The sequence below is a fragment of the Lasioglossum baleicum genome, chromosome 12 (assembly GCF_051020765.1).
Source record: "Lasioglossum baleicum chromosome 12, iyLasBale1, whole genome shotgun sequence".
Lineage (NCBI taxonomy): Eukaryota > Metazoa > Arthropoda > Insecta > Hymenoptera > Halictidae > Lasioglossum > Lasioglossum baleicum.
The window spans coordinates 11306591-11321237 of record NC_134940.1 but is presented as its reverse complement, the minus strand read 5'-3'; the positions used below and the strand labels follow the sequence as shown (position 1 = coordinate 11321237).

At 39.9% G+C, this 14647-nt stretch overlaps 4 non-coding genes across 4 annotated transcripts; all 4 read left to right on the top strand.

Moving 5' to 3' along the window:
* The first annotated feature begins 10841 nt into the window (after window positions 1-10841).
* Trnay-gua (transfer RNA tyrosine (anticodon GUA)) lies at window positions 10842-10937 on the top strand. Its single transcript has 2 exons — window positions 10842-10878; window positions 10902-10937. It is a non-coding gene; the product is annotated as a tRNA-Tyr (tRNA).
* Window positions 10938-11020: 83 nt separating this feature from the next.
* Window positions 11021-11118, top strand: Trnay-gua (transfer RNA tyrosine (anticodon GUA)). The gene is made up of 2 exons: window positions 11021-11057; window positions 11083-11118. It is a non-coding gene; the product is annotated as a tRNA-Tyr (tRNA).
* A 953-nt stretch (window positions 11119-12071) lies between these two features.
* Window positions 12072-12170, top strand: Trnay-gua (transfer RNA tyrosine (anticodon GUA)). Its single transcript has 2 exons — window positions 12072-12108; window positions 12135-12170. It is a non-coding gene; the product is annotated as a tRNA-Tyr (tRNA).
* A 199-nt stretch (window positions 12171-12369) lies between these two features.
* Window positions 12370-12462, top strand: Trnay-gua (transfer RNA tyrosine (anticodon GUA)). The gene is made up of 2 exons: window positions 12370-12406; window positions 12427-12462. It is a non-coding gene; the product is annotated as a tRNA-Tyr (tRNA).
* The last annotated feature ends 2185 nt before the right edge of the window (window positions 12463-14647 follow it).

Here is a 14647-nt window from a genome sequence, read left to right as displayed (position 1 = left end):
TCCTACGTAATTCTCTTTCAAAAGTGTGTAAAGACCCACTAAAACAATCAATACGATTATAGAGAGTGTTACAGTCTGCAGTAATGCGATTTATTGGATTAACAACTAGAAATACCGAGCACTAAACGCAATTGGCATACACTGCCTTATAATAATGACAAAATTGCATTTGTTTAGATTTTGTACCAGTTTTGTTTAAATATGTACTTCGATACAGAAGTTGACTAAAAAAATTTCTCAGAAAAACATAATTTATAATTTTAATATTTCTAATATAGAAGAAATCAGGAGCAAATCCTGCTCTAGATCTCAATACACGTTCAGGTATGTAGAAATTGATTTGCATGAGGAGAGAGGGACAGTCAATATGATTAATAATTAAATAAAAAAATAAAGCTATGGTCGAATACTCTTCTTCGAGCAGACAATGTTTCCAGGTTAACTGTGTTTAATATTGTGGATTAATCATGATCAAAGATTGACATTGGATGATTTAGCTTATATGAATAAAACCTGAGAAATGATGAGAAACCGACGCCATAAATTGTATCACGATCTAATACTTTAAGAATCTTCGAAATAGTCGATGGAGCATAAACCAATTGTTCTGAATTTCAACGTAGGCAATGGCTCATTTTTATTTGATTTTAAAAAATGAAATATCACAGATTTCACGATTTCTATTCGAAAAATCCGATTCGTATATTTCAGAGGGAAATAGAATTCGCTTGAAATTGAAAAATAAATGCGGACACATGGAAATTAATATTTGAGTACTCACTTACGTCTCGACGCCTGGATGAAATGGAAGACGTCCTGGAAACAGGTGCGACGTCCCACGGTGTTTCCACAGTATCGAATCGGAGAATATTTGCAGATTGTTGTCACCGTAATAAATAATTTCACACCGGAAATGTCGACTGTCCATGGCGTACACTTTGGAAGACGACGGTCGACTGATGACCCTTCGTTAATGGCGTGTCATTCGAAGGTCCATGCCACAGAACTTTGTTTACACTCCCTCCACAACCATAATAGAACACCTGTATTAATATTTCCGATCGTTCATAAATTACCAATAAATCTTACCTGTCTGACCTTTCGATATCATCCTTAACATTTAACCACAATTATCCATGCCGTATAATCTTACTCCATAAATATTGCTTTTAATCAATTATTACTATACATTCTCGTAATACCTTTCATGATACAATGTAATAAATTTGTTAGTGAACTTTAACAATGCGGAGGAGTCGCTTTGAATATGATAGAGGTCTATGCGCATGAAATAAAATTTTGTGCAACTTAATAAATTAGTAAAAAAATAATAGATTAGTAGAATGAGATTTATAGATTTATACTAGAATGTTGTCGATTACTTTCTGTGCCCATGAAAAATTTTTCCCTCAACGCCAATGGGGCCCAGAAGACCGTGGATCAGAGTTGGGCATTAATCGATTAACATTTTAATCAAGATTGATTGATTAATGGATATTGATGAATGTAATACGATTAAAAAAGGTAATCATTGAAAAATTGACGATTGATTCAATCGATTGGCGAAGTTAATCGTCAGTCGTTGATTAAAAAAAGAAATCATCGAAAAATCGGAGACTGATTCAATCGATTGATGAAGTTAATCGGCATGTAAACAGAGTTTGTATTCTAGACGAAATGACAATACACCTAAACACAGTTTACATTTTTTTCAGTATTCATATCGTTTTGATTCCGTATTTCATTTCGAAATTTCAGCAGTTAATTATTAATCAATTATCCGATTGACGATTACAATTGAAAGGAATGTAATCGTTAATCGCAATTAACGATTAAAGTAGAAATTTAACCGTTATTCCGAATTAACGATTAATAAGTATTTCATCGTTAACCGCAATTAACGATTAATAAGTATTTAATCGTTAATCGCAATTTTAACGACTAATAAGTATTTAATCGTTAACCGCAATTTTTTAAGGATTAATAAGTATTTAATCGTTAACAGCAATTTTTTAACGACTAAACTAGGAGAGTAATTGTTAATTGCGATTAACGATTGAAGTAGAAATTTATTCGTCAATCGTTGATTAAATTTTTGCCCAGCTCTGCCGTGGATGATTCCAAATGAACGTTCAAGCTCGCGTTTAGGCCACTCCTTTCTAGAGCAGCCTGTATCCACAGAGGAACCTCGGTAGACGATCGAATAACCGTGGAAAGCGTGCCAAAAGTGGACGCCCACGATAAATATTCATGAAACCCGAGAGAACGTGCGGACGTATCGGTTTTCCACGCTTTCGCGAGGAAAACGTCCGCGGATGTCACGTGGAAATCCGGGTGAAACTTAATGGCGTCCTCTGGAACGTATCATCGTCCGAATCGTACGATAATTGGAGCAGTTTCTCCAGAAAGAGAAAACAAAGCGGCTCGTGGTCGAAATGCGGAATCGACGCGCGCGCAACAATGACCTCGTAACAAATTTTCATTCGATTCGAGCCATTCATTCAAACTTTTATCTTTTCATCTTAGGTAGGCTGACAATTTTTTACACAAATCTGTAAAATCAGCAGTTTTCATTTTTAATTTATGAATATTCAAATCGCAAAGGAATTTTTAAACAAATTTATTTCAAGAGGTATCCATACAGGGTGTCCCAAAAATGTTATATTACCTTGGAAGGGGTGATCCCTGATGTCATTTGAAGTAATGTTTCCTTTACTTTGCTTTAACAATCTACATGTTATCATTGCATCTACGAAGCTAATCTCTGCAGAATAATATTTAGTGATGATCGTTCGAGTTGCGCAACGGTATGCGCCATCTTTTAGGCGCCATGTATCGAACGCCGCCATGTATCGACGTCGTTTTCGAGAAATTCACGATTTTGTAACGTCGACGACCTTGTCCTGTCACTTTCACTCGGTTCCTCTCCGTGTGTGGACCGAACGAGTCAACCGCTTCGAAAGAATCGTTGCAGGGGCCAAGCGCACAGGCTCTCTCGTTTGCGGTTCGCCGGGGAGTGGCGAGCGTGTTCACGAGGTTCGTGCACCAACCAGAGGACGACCTTGCCCCTGAAAAACGGCCCCGTTCAAAAATCATTCTCCAGCCATCCTCGAAGACCTAAAACATCCTCCGACAACCTCCCAACACAGTTTCACCTCGAGTCTGCATTTTTAATCGGCTCGCAAACGTTGCAAAACATACGTGTTTAGTAGAAAACAATTTATTCGACGGTGTAATGCAACAACTTCAATGGAACTTTGTTTGCGATTAATGGATGCGTTGAACCAAGCGAATTCGAACTGGTTTCCTGATTTCCCGCGTGATTAATTGCTAATTTATTGTTTGCCTTTGTTCTACCAATATGTGGCTGACAATGAGTCAGAGAATGACTAACAGTTGAGTCCGAGCTCAATGAAGCGACGAACGATGCCGGAAGAACGAAACTACTTAAACGCCAATGTCTTATTCTGTTTTATTCCATATACTTTAGCAGAATTTTATTGCAAATTCTGGTTTCTTGCACCTTGAAATTTTTCTAAATTAACCTCATTTGAAGATGCCTTGACGAGAGTCCTTAACACATTCTCTTTTATAGTTATTTTATAGTTTTTGAAAGTGTATGGGTAAGGATATTTTAATGGATTTTTCTAGAGCCACCCCCAGGGACGACATCTAATTTTTATGCATAGAATGATTTTTAAGTTTCCTTTTGAAAATTCCGTTAATAGGCTCCAGATGAAGTGTTACTAGCCACAGATATTTTTTAAAAGATTGTGGGGAAGAAATGAGACGTGAATCGAGCCTCATTAGTGGATTAATAGTGTAGCCGAATAAAGGGTTGCGCAATGATTGATAAAGAACCGTTCGACGTCCGGGAACGTTAGTTTCGTGATAAATTGATCGTGACCAGCGACCCTCGCTTAATATTCCAGCGGGATCATCCTCTGGAGAGGTCGGCTGACGATGGCGAAGAGAGTTTTCGTGTTGCACGGCACCCTGGGGCCCGGCCATAGTTAACTTTCGCTGTCAAACGTCACGTAATCCAGGGCCGCCGTACGATTATCCGTCGGAGATCCGCGCAAAACATGAGAATGACCCCGCATAATAGGTTTTGCAACGTGTTCCGTTACACGGTGCTCGCCTCTGCCCGTCGAATCCTCTTCGACCATCCTCGGAACAATTTTTACAATTGTAAGAATCGCCACTTGAATACTAAAGGTTAAAATAGTATATCAATGAAGTACAGCAACTAAATATCAAAATTTGAATATTTTATGCATAAAGGTAAGCACAGAAATACAGTGTAACATCGTTGGTACAATTCCGAAGTGGAAAGCTAAGCATCTTTTGTGTTCAAGCATAATATTTAAATTCCCGGCTCGAAAGTACTCGCTCGGAGCCATGAAGACGAGGATTCCGATGATGATTGTGTACAAAGTAATTCTTAATTGCTTGCAAATATTGCTGATGATAGTCGGATGACGCGAAACACGACGGACATTATGTAAACGTGACTTTAGGATCGCAGCGAATTAAAGAAAGTGGTCGGAACTGCTGGATACACGCTATTTCATAAGTGTACACGGCAATTTCGCCATTTTATCGCGTCGCGCGGCTGTAGCGCACTGGGAATCGATCGTGCAACACAGTTATAGGAAACATGTTTAACGATCAACTTGCATATCGAGGGAAATTACTAAAACGCACGAAATAAATAATGAAATAATTTCTGCGACTTCTTCAGTTGTTGAACTGCTTCCGGAGCACGTGAAATGAATAATTGCACATCAAGTAAAAGAATTATTTCATAATTGGCTCGTCGCGTTTTTCAATTCGACAACAATTCTGCCGGGAGCGAATTTCGATTCCGCGCCGAGCGCGCAAAATACCGCGCAGAATTGACAACCCGGTCAGGAACGCGCACGCGAAACCAGTTTATTTGCAGTGAAAGCGTCGCCCGCAAACCGTCCGAGCGTCGCGTCGCATAATTAATCTGCCGTAATTATCTACGCGCGATAATTTTTTGACCCCGCCATACTCCGTGCAACCTATACGCACAGCTGCTCGCTCGTCTTTTTCGGCATTATCGACGGGCCTACATTTCATACTCGAGGTGAAAGCGATGATAAATCCGTAACGAGATCATTTCTTCAGCATTCCTCGCATACTCTTCGTCGCAAACCTGCAAACAAAAATCGTTGCACCCTAAACTTTTTCTGCGACACGTGCAGCACGATTCTGGGTCTCGGAATGGTCAAATGTTTCACTAATTTTGCGATTAATTTGCTTGATATTTAAATGAAATTAAATGTTCTACGGAATATTTGCTTCTCAATGGAAAATCGATGCGGAGGTCGTCAGTGGCGGCGATATTGTCTTTGACACAGCGTAATCTTTAGCATACAATTTCGCACACAATAAATATCACAGCAATTCCCTAACATTTTCTGAATTGATTTGCACTTCTAGATACCGCTGCTTCGAAACGGGTAATCAACGTGAATCCAGTCTTAATTTTCCCGTGGAACCTAATTAAAACGTTCGGTGCAGGACAGCCATGGGTCGGATATGGAATTTTCCTGAATGGGACTTCCGTCCTCGACTTTCACGGCGAAAGGCCATTCCCGATCGCCGAGATTACGCAATTAATCCACGAATGGCTATCCAATTTATAGGAATTAGAAGATTACAGGTTTCGTCGGAGCGGGCGGGTCTCTCTCGACAGATTCTTCTTGCAGATAATGAAGCGGAGGTGTTGTAACGCAGCGTGGGTATCCCGTTACACCTTCGACGCACGATCCACCACGAGGAAAGGTGTCCACCGCGGGAAGGACGACTATTACCAAGAGTTGAAAGTTGAAAGTGACAGTGGATGAGGATAACCGAAGCCTACGATCTTCTCACCGCCTGCAACGTTCACCAGGGTCCACCATTTCCCTTTCCTTTTACTCATCTTCGCCTTGCGGATCCTCCTGACACCCATTTTCATCCACACGTTTGTTCCAATTTTATTTCAATTTTATCGACAATTTTATTCCAATTTTATCGACAAATTCATTCCAATTTTATCGACGAATTTATTACAATTTTATCGACAGGTTCTGTTGCAATTTTATTTTTAGTTTTATATTTATTATTATTATAGGTTGTATACAATTATAGAGAGGTCATTTGTATATACATTTATAGGTTGTAGACAGTACACATGATTTAAAATAAAAACTGCTGTAATATTCTTTTTACAAGCGCAAGTAACGAACCAGTTAAGTACAAGATATAAACTGTATGAAGTATGTGCCACTGCTAATTTTATTCGAAAGCGTCCTGCTACCTTGGCTGCATGTACTTGTACTTATTTATCTTTAGTACCATAATTACACTGAAAAGAAAAATGGGAACACACCTTGCGACCGATCCGATAACCTTCTTTAAAAGGTCAAGTTTCGATCACGCCGCAGATGAATGACATTAATGCATTCGATGTGTAATCGGCTTTATTAATGATTTCAACAATCCCAGCTTTTTCCATGTCTTGAATTTTAAATCAATTTTATTTCTTTACCTCTGTATATCTCCAAGGAATGTCTAAAATCATCCACAGCTTTCACAAAAAATTTCTTTATTTGTTCCAAGGATTGGAAGCGTTCATTCTGGAAATCGAAGCTCGACAAACTAGAGCAGTAGCATTTTCATCGTTGAGTTCGGCGCGTTAATCATTAAATTGGGTGGTTTGGAAAGAATTTGTTGTCGGATCGAGTCAACAGCGGTCCGTTCACGGCTCGCACAACAGAGCTATCACCGTCACGGCTGAGAAAACGTAATTACAGCACTTCCTACGACAATTTCCATTCCTTTCACCTTCCTCGTCGGGTCGGTTGCGAAATCGCCGGGAAAAACGTCCGGGCGGATCGAACGCGACAATAGAGGCGCCTTGTCCCTCTTTCCTCCGTGATCCTGACAGTGAAGGTATTTCGAGGACGAGACCTTATTCGATCAATCACGCGATCCTCGGAAGGACGGCCGACGTCTAGACTCCGTTTTGACTCGAACCGGAAACAACGGTCAACGATCTACATGCAGCAGTACTCGCTTAAATTCGCAAAACCAAGCAGCAAAACATTAACCAAACAAACGTTTTTAGAAATTATATTATTTGTGACTCATTAAAATCATTAACAGTTTCTCGCAAGCGATATGCAATATGTTTATTTTGCATAAAAATCCACAGTCTAGTGTTCATGCGAAAAGAAAATTTTTAATCGTTAATAGTGTTTTATTGAGATTTTCTGATTAGAACGAGTCCAAACACGACGCGAATCAGTTTAGTTTCGCAGATTTAATTTAAATATACAGGGTGTGGCCGGTCGAGTGGTACAACCGAGCAGGTGATTCTACCATGTAAAAATAAGTCGACAAAAAGGAATAACATTTTTTTGATTGACGCTTCGTTTTCGAGAAAATCAAGTTTGAAAATGCAGCGAATACACGTGCTATTGCATAGGAGTCGTCTGACCATGATCAACCAATTCTACTTTGTGCATATACTAAAGCACGCGAACCTGGCGGAACTTTAAACTCGATTTTCTCGAAAATAGTGTACACATATAATGAAGAACGTGCCTATGAACCTGTCAATCATAATAAAATTTGAAGTCTATAAAACTGAAACGTGCACCATACTGAAGAACGACGATCTCGGAGTAGAGAATCCACGGAGAAGCCGAGGAATGTGCGTGGGCGTTGAAGAGAGGTGTGGTCGAGAGGCTCGAGGACAATGCAACAACGCGAATTCGAGCGAGCGGCCGATTCAGAGAACGAGCCTCGCTTTAAAATGGGTCAGCGAGGCGTTTCGCGCGAGTTACACACGGATCTGCTCCGGTTTCACGGGGCGATGAATCCTCGGGGTCGTCGACTTTCGATTCGTTCGATTCGATGATCGACGAAGGACGAACAGAGAGCCGAGCGGCTTTTATTTCGTGCACTTTCGGACTCGTTCGCCGCTCGGCTCCTTCGCGGGAACCTTGACGGGATCACTTTTACCGATTCCGTGCCGATCAACGCGCCGATCGATCGACGACGCCTCGATCCTGGACCTGCTCGTGGATTCTGCGAACTCGCTGCAACCTCCTGATCTAGAAATTCTTCAAATCACCATGACGTGTCCGGCTGCTTCTTCGATTTTCGAGGTTCTGTCTGCAAAATTTGTTGGAGCCGCATTTACTATAACTCTAACAGAGTTGGGTACTCTATCCAACATCCTTGTATACATGATAATTCTTAGAATCTTCATTTGTCCTGAAGACTGGGGGCGTTGAATTAATTTCTCAGACCCAATTTCATATATTATCGTTTCATAAATGTTAATCTTCAGAGTAAGAAAATTACCAATATCCTGAATGTTGAATATTGCTGTACAATGAAGTGAAGCATTTTTTCTTCACGGACCCAATAGCGTCATCGGTAAGGTTCCACTCATTCTGTAGCATTCATTTTTATTTTCTAACTATTTTATACACGATTTTTGCAACAGCAAGAGCTAATAATAATTATTATGGCAGTAACTGCATGATTTCGACCATCTCCTTAACCGCCATCTTGTCGCACGCTCGCCAAACGAATTTCCACCTCGCAAAGTTAGAAACTAAGTTGTTTAGAAATTGATCGAGAGTGGAGAAATCATTAGCAAACAATTTTCAACGGAAACAACGAGTTATTCCACCTAGTTTGATTTATTCCACGGACTCGGTGGGAACGAACTTTTTCTCACTTCCGCCGCCATCTTGTTCTTGATTGATAAAGAACGGAATTCAGTTGTCCGTGTACGTACCTAATTCACTGACCTACTATATGTATATCGATGAAATAGCTGTCTCGGGTCGGATACCGTCAGCTAATGGGATTCAAATTTAAAACGCATGCATAATTCAATTCGCTGTCGAACGACTTCTTAATGGGGCGGCTCGTGGGAGCGCGGGAGATTTGAATTGAAGGGTACTTCCGGTCCAGGAGTACAACAATTCAATCCTTGGTTCCTGAAGTAAAATGTTTCCTTCTTGTCAGACCAACGCGGTTAGTAAAAAAAGATCCTTCTTCTAAACGAGATGAAGCCAAAACGAAATCAGTGACATCGTTCGATAAAACGATGTAAAATCTACATCTTTTTTGAAACAGGGAAAAATTGGTTACATTGCCTAATATGTAACAGGCTGAAGAAAGCCACCTAAGAGAAAGTGTTAGGAATCATCCTTCTTAGTTTTTTTAAATAGAAATCGCTGTTATAGCTGTCGTAAGGTCCACGTAATCAATTGTCACGTGACGCTCACAAAGGTTAAGAGTTAAGATTTATTTAAGAATTATGATTAATAATGAATATAAATCATCATCGAACTCATCTAGATCTATAGGCAATTGACTTCTCAACACAAAGAGGCTAACGAATCATTGTTGCGAACGTTGGTATGTATTCGAACCGAGCGTTTCAAATTTCTTAAGCGGAAATGGTCGCGGCAGTGGAAAGGGGTGGTCCGACACGATCGATCGGATGAACAGCCCCGAACGAGTCGCGGATTAGGTTTTCAACGGGCCGTGGAAACCGTCGATCCCCGTGTAATCGTTTTTCCATTGACTGAGTTTTTTCCCGGGGGCCGGGTCTATCGATCAGCGCCGCGTTTCCAGCGATTTATTCCTCGTTCACCGCCGGAATGAAAAGGTGCGAGAAGCGAGGAGAATTTTTGCTCGGCCATCCGTGACGATCCCGTAACGCCGGTAGCGGAACACAGGGTTTATTATTATGCGTTACGTCGCCGCGCCGCGCGGCGGTTACGCTAATGCGTCCTGCACCGGAACGCGTCGAAGAAATGGCGCTAAGAGCCCCATAAATTCGCCGGCTGTCTCTTTTCATTTACCCCCTCCCCCTCCGACACGATCCCCCCTCTCACTTTGTCTACGCTTTGACAAGCGACGACATAACTCGCGGTTCCCCGCAATCCGCTCCAAACGATACCGTTTTCCCGCGGTTGCGATTACGATTGCGACATTACGAATCGGGCTCTCCCCTCCACTTCTTCTGCCAGCAGATTACGCTTGGCAGAAGCAAGCCTTTTATGTTCCGGATAGATCATAGACGAAGTTCACAAAATTTCGTGAAAACCGTTTTTCAGGTTTTCTGAGATTTAATTTTGAAGGAGGTGAATTTTTAACTTTGGGATTATTTTCTGACTCAACCGTGAAAGCTATGGGGATGACTTTTACCAGGGACGATTCTGCAGACTCTCTTGAACAGGATAGTATTTTTTTATCATTACAAAGATTTAGTCATTTTTCAAAATAGAGCATGCAACGCTGCCAGTGGCTGGCGGATGAAACATTAAAATGAACGATCACGATCTTACCCTGATCTTGACAGTGAACTTTTCTGAAATCTCAACGACCCCCAGATCATCCCATAAACGAGCGTGTCCTCTTCCGCTATAGACTCTCTCAGGAGGATCGATTCCTCGCGAACAATTTGACGAGTCCGCTATTAAATCGACGCCAAGCTAATCGTTCGCCCCCGCGAGAGGCTACCAATTTCGAGGTGAACGATGTATAAACATTTCCATTATGCACATACCGAGCCCATCAATTGATCGAATCGAATGCTCGGCGAGGTTGACGAGCCGAGAGCCGAGAGAACCGCTCGAATCCCACGAATGGCGAAGCATAGGTCGCTGGTTTGAATCCGGCTTCGACTTCGGAATTTTTCCTTGTCGGACATGACGGGGAGCCAACCTTTCTCTTTGACGCTTTAGTGGCAAACCGTTTGAGTTATGAGAGCCGGGAGACGAGTCCGCGATCAACAGCCTTCGATAGCTCAGTTGGTAGAGCGGTGGACTGTAGTTGGCTGACGAGATTGCTGAGATATCCATAGGTCGCTGGTTCAAATCCGGCTCGAAGGAATCATTTTTGTTAGCTGCATTCCCGTTTCGTTTAGTTCCGCTAATTGGTCATGAATTGTTGTCGAAGAAGAAGTTCGAGAGTACCTTCGATAGCTCAGTTGGTAGAGCGGTGGACTGTAGTTGGTTGAAAATTGGCAAAAAAGACATCCATAGGTCGCTGGTTCAAATCCGGCTCGAAGGAATCATTTTTGTTAGTTGGACTCTGCTCTTATGGCGACGACTTTCGCTAATTTGTAATGGATCCTCGTTTGTAAGAATTTTTGAGAACAACTCTAATGGCTCAGTTGGTGGATTTTATTTTGGAAATGGTAAAATTTTTGTTGGCAACGAACTCTCGTTCATAAAAATTTTTAAGAGCACCTCCATAGCTGACAATGGTAAACTGAGACCCCCATAGGTCCCTGGTTCAAATTTAACTCGGAGGGATTTTTTAAAATGAAAATTGGTCTCTTTAATCATTGTGTGCAACTCGTAAACTGATAATACAAAGAATCCTAGAGTAGTTCAATATTTTCATTGGGGTGTCTGCGACATATGTATGATGTTTTTAAAATAAATACTATACCTATATTTACTCGGCATATAATTTTTATTATATTATTTATAATTCAGATCTTCATTCAATTAAATTACATTGTAATTCGTAATTGCAATTTGAGTACAATTATAAAATAGCGTTACGTATTATGAACGAGGACGAGGAATAGAAACAAGTATATGAAAGAAAAACAAAAATATATCGCACTTCTTCAAAGTTCTGGGCTATAATTTGGAGAGCTGTATTTTAATTATATTGTATTTCAATTATACATCTGATTAAAATACTTAGTAATTGAATTAATTGAAAGGTTTCAATTATGTAATTCAGTTACGACGTGGTTGAATTACTATTTATATAATTGAAATACAATGTAATTCAATTGTGTAATTGAATTAGCACAACTCTGCTTCCTAATCAATTAATTTGACCGGTTCTCATCGTACAAAATGTAAAAGTTTGACCACCTAATTAAGAATTAAATAAGGGTTCAAAGTGACCACTTGAATATGAAAGTATAAGAACGTATAGCGATTAATTAAATATTCTTTTTCCGATCAGAAGAGACCGTTAAAAAAAATGGCACTTCTCAAGTACCTTCGATAGCTCAGTTGGTAGAGCGGTGGACTGTAGTTGGTTAAATAATGGCAAAAAGAGACATCCATAGGTCGCTGGTTCAAATCCGGCTCGAAGGAGAATACTTTTTGTCATTTTTTCTCTCGTTTTTCCTTAAATTTTCTAATTCCTCTGTGTACAGAGTATATCGAGTGATTGTTATAATATTCAATTAACTTTTTGGTAAATACTTTACGCTATAATCAGTGAATCAATTAAGTGTTACAAATTACAAAAGACGTATCATGTTGTTCATATTTAAGCAAGGTCTTCCACGATCCTTCGATAGCTCAGTTGGTAGAGCGGTGGACTGTAGAGGTTATTTCGATTGTAGTCATCCATAGGTCGCTGGTTCGAATCCGGCTCGAAGGAAGGATTTTTTTTTTCACGAAACAATCATTTTTATGCAATGTTTATTCGCCATTGATGCACATACAATATTTCTGGATCTAAAAACTCAAAATTAAATTTTTTAACGCGGAATTGTGAGGCGATTAAAAATAAATGGCCCCGAAATACATCGCTTTATTAAGGTTAAACAAAACGAACTTGTTGTGTCAATTATTTATTTAATTATCTTTACAAGCCTAATCGCCATACCTGAGATGTTGGAAACATTCTAAAAGCACCACTAACAATAAGACGCAGTTAATACCAATAATTAGCCGCCACGTAAATTCCCCGCCAAGGGAAGAAATATTTTATGAACTTCGTTTTAGAGTGCAATTATTTCAAACGAAGGCAGTGCGATTAAATTCAGGTGAAACCACCAAGGAAATCCAATCGCTGGTATCGACTACCTTCACCCCCTTCCCCACAGAATTTCAATTAACGCGTTGCAGATTAGTCGCGTGACTCCAAAGGAGCCGACAGAGGGACAAATAATTCAGCTATTCGGCTTCTGTGGTGTAGTAGACGCGATATTACAGTCTCTTTTCCTATGAAAGGGATCTGGAACGCTGACAGCCACTGTAATCGATCATTATGCTCCCATGATCCCAGCCAAGTCAGCTTTAAACGGTTATTCGTGCGTTTATATCCGAAATGAACATATTAAGTTCAAAATTTTAGACGTCCCATTAAATTAGAATTCTTTTATGCAACCTCACACAAAATCAGTCCGCTGTAGTTAATTAAGCCTTTAAAGACCACAAGGAAATTGTAAAGATCAATTGAGTCACCCACATAATATTGACGTAACTGGCAATTTATTCAAATTATTAAGATTTTATGTAATTATTGCAAAAATGATTCAATCCAATGTGAAATAGTAAACACATTTAAAGATTGTATTATTTTAAAATGAGAAATAAAGTGTTTGTAGCTTCTGTAGCTTGAAATTATGGAAGACAATTTTTATTTTGCATAAAAATTCAATTAAGACAATGAGTCATTCTGAATGAAATGAGAAATTGTATTGTCATGGAGGTTTTAAACGAATGGAAGTAGAGAAGTAAGATTATTGTCTGTATTTCAGTCAAAGGCCAATTGAAATTGTTCGAATGTAGGATCGTTATCTGCTAGTATCAGATGAGATGAGTATCTCTCGTAATCTTGTGGAACATCAGCACTACACATTCAGTAAAAGTTAATCGGTAGAAGAAGAATTCTATTAGCTTGGATTTTATTTGCAGCGGTTTATCTGCAGGATAAATAAATGTGGCTTCACTGCAATCGTGATCCTGCAAATTATTAAGATGAGAAATGCATTTTTATTTAACTCCTGTATGTCATAACGGCTTCATGTAATTTTTTTCAAGCTTAAAAAATCGCAGAGTAGTTATAATTGATAAGAAAAAGCAATTTTTCAGATCTCCTCTTCTCAAATACATATTCTCAATTTCTATGAGGTCACGATTTTTTGCAAAATTGATTTTGTCACGGGAGTCCATCGACGATCGAGTCTATTCAGGCCCAGATCATCGGATGATCCGTGATAAACGGTGTCGCGATGCTTATCGGAGAAACGGCGAGATTAATAATGTGAGACCACGCGCGTTCCGTGACACTGACACTGTCATTGTGTCTAGGAACGCGGCTGCGGATCGATCGGCCTTTGTTATCTCGGAATTGAACGGAGAAATCGGGTCAGAATTGAAACGAGAGGGTGCTCGGAATGGTAACGAGCTGGTTTTTGGTACTTATACTCGTTCGACCGAGCGACTTCATGCTCTCCCGCATTATCGGCGAGCGTATATTTCCTTTTTCATTGCGGATGCTTGCGGGAGATCGCAATTGAAACGGCACGTAAGTAATTGGCGTTGATATCTATGCTCGGAAGATCTATGAGTCGGGAATAAATATGGTTTTTCTGTGTCGGAGAAATCTCTGTGCAGCAGAAATGGTAACGGAGCTGTCATTTCACTGATACATACTTTCTTGTGTGTAGGTGACTAGGTATAAACTTGTGATAAATAGTCCACTCTTTATGCCAAATAAAAATATCTTGCTTTGAAAATGGTAATACACATTTCATATTCCTAGGCACGTAATTAAACGATTTCTCTATAAATCAGAATAAATTGACATTAATTAATTCGATAAATATTCGATCGAT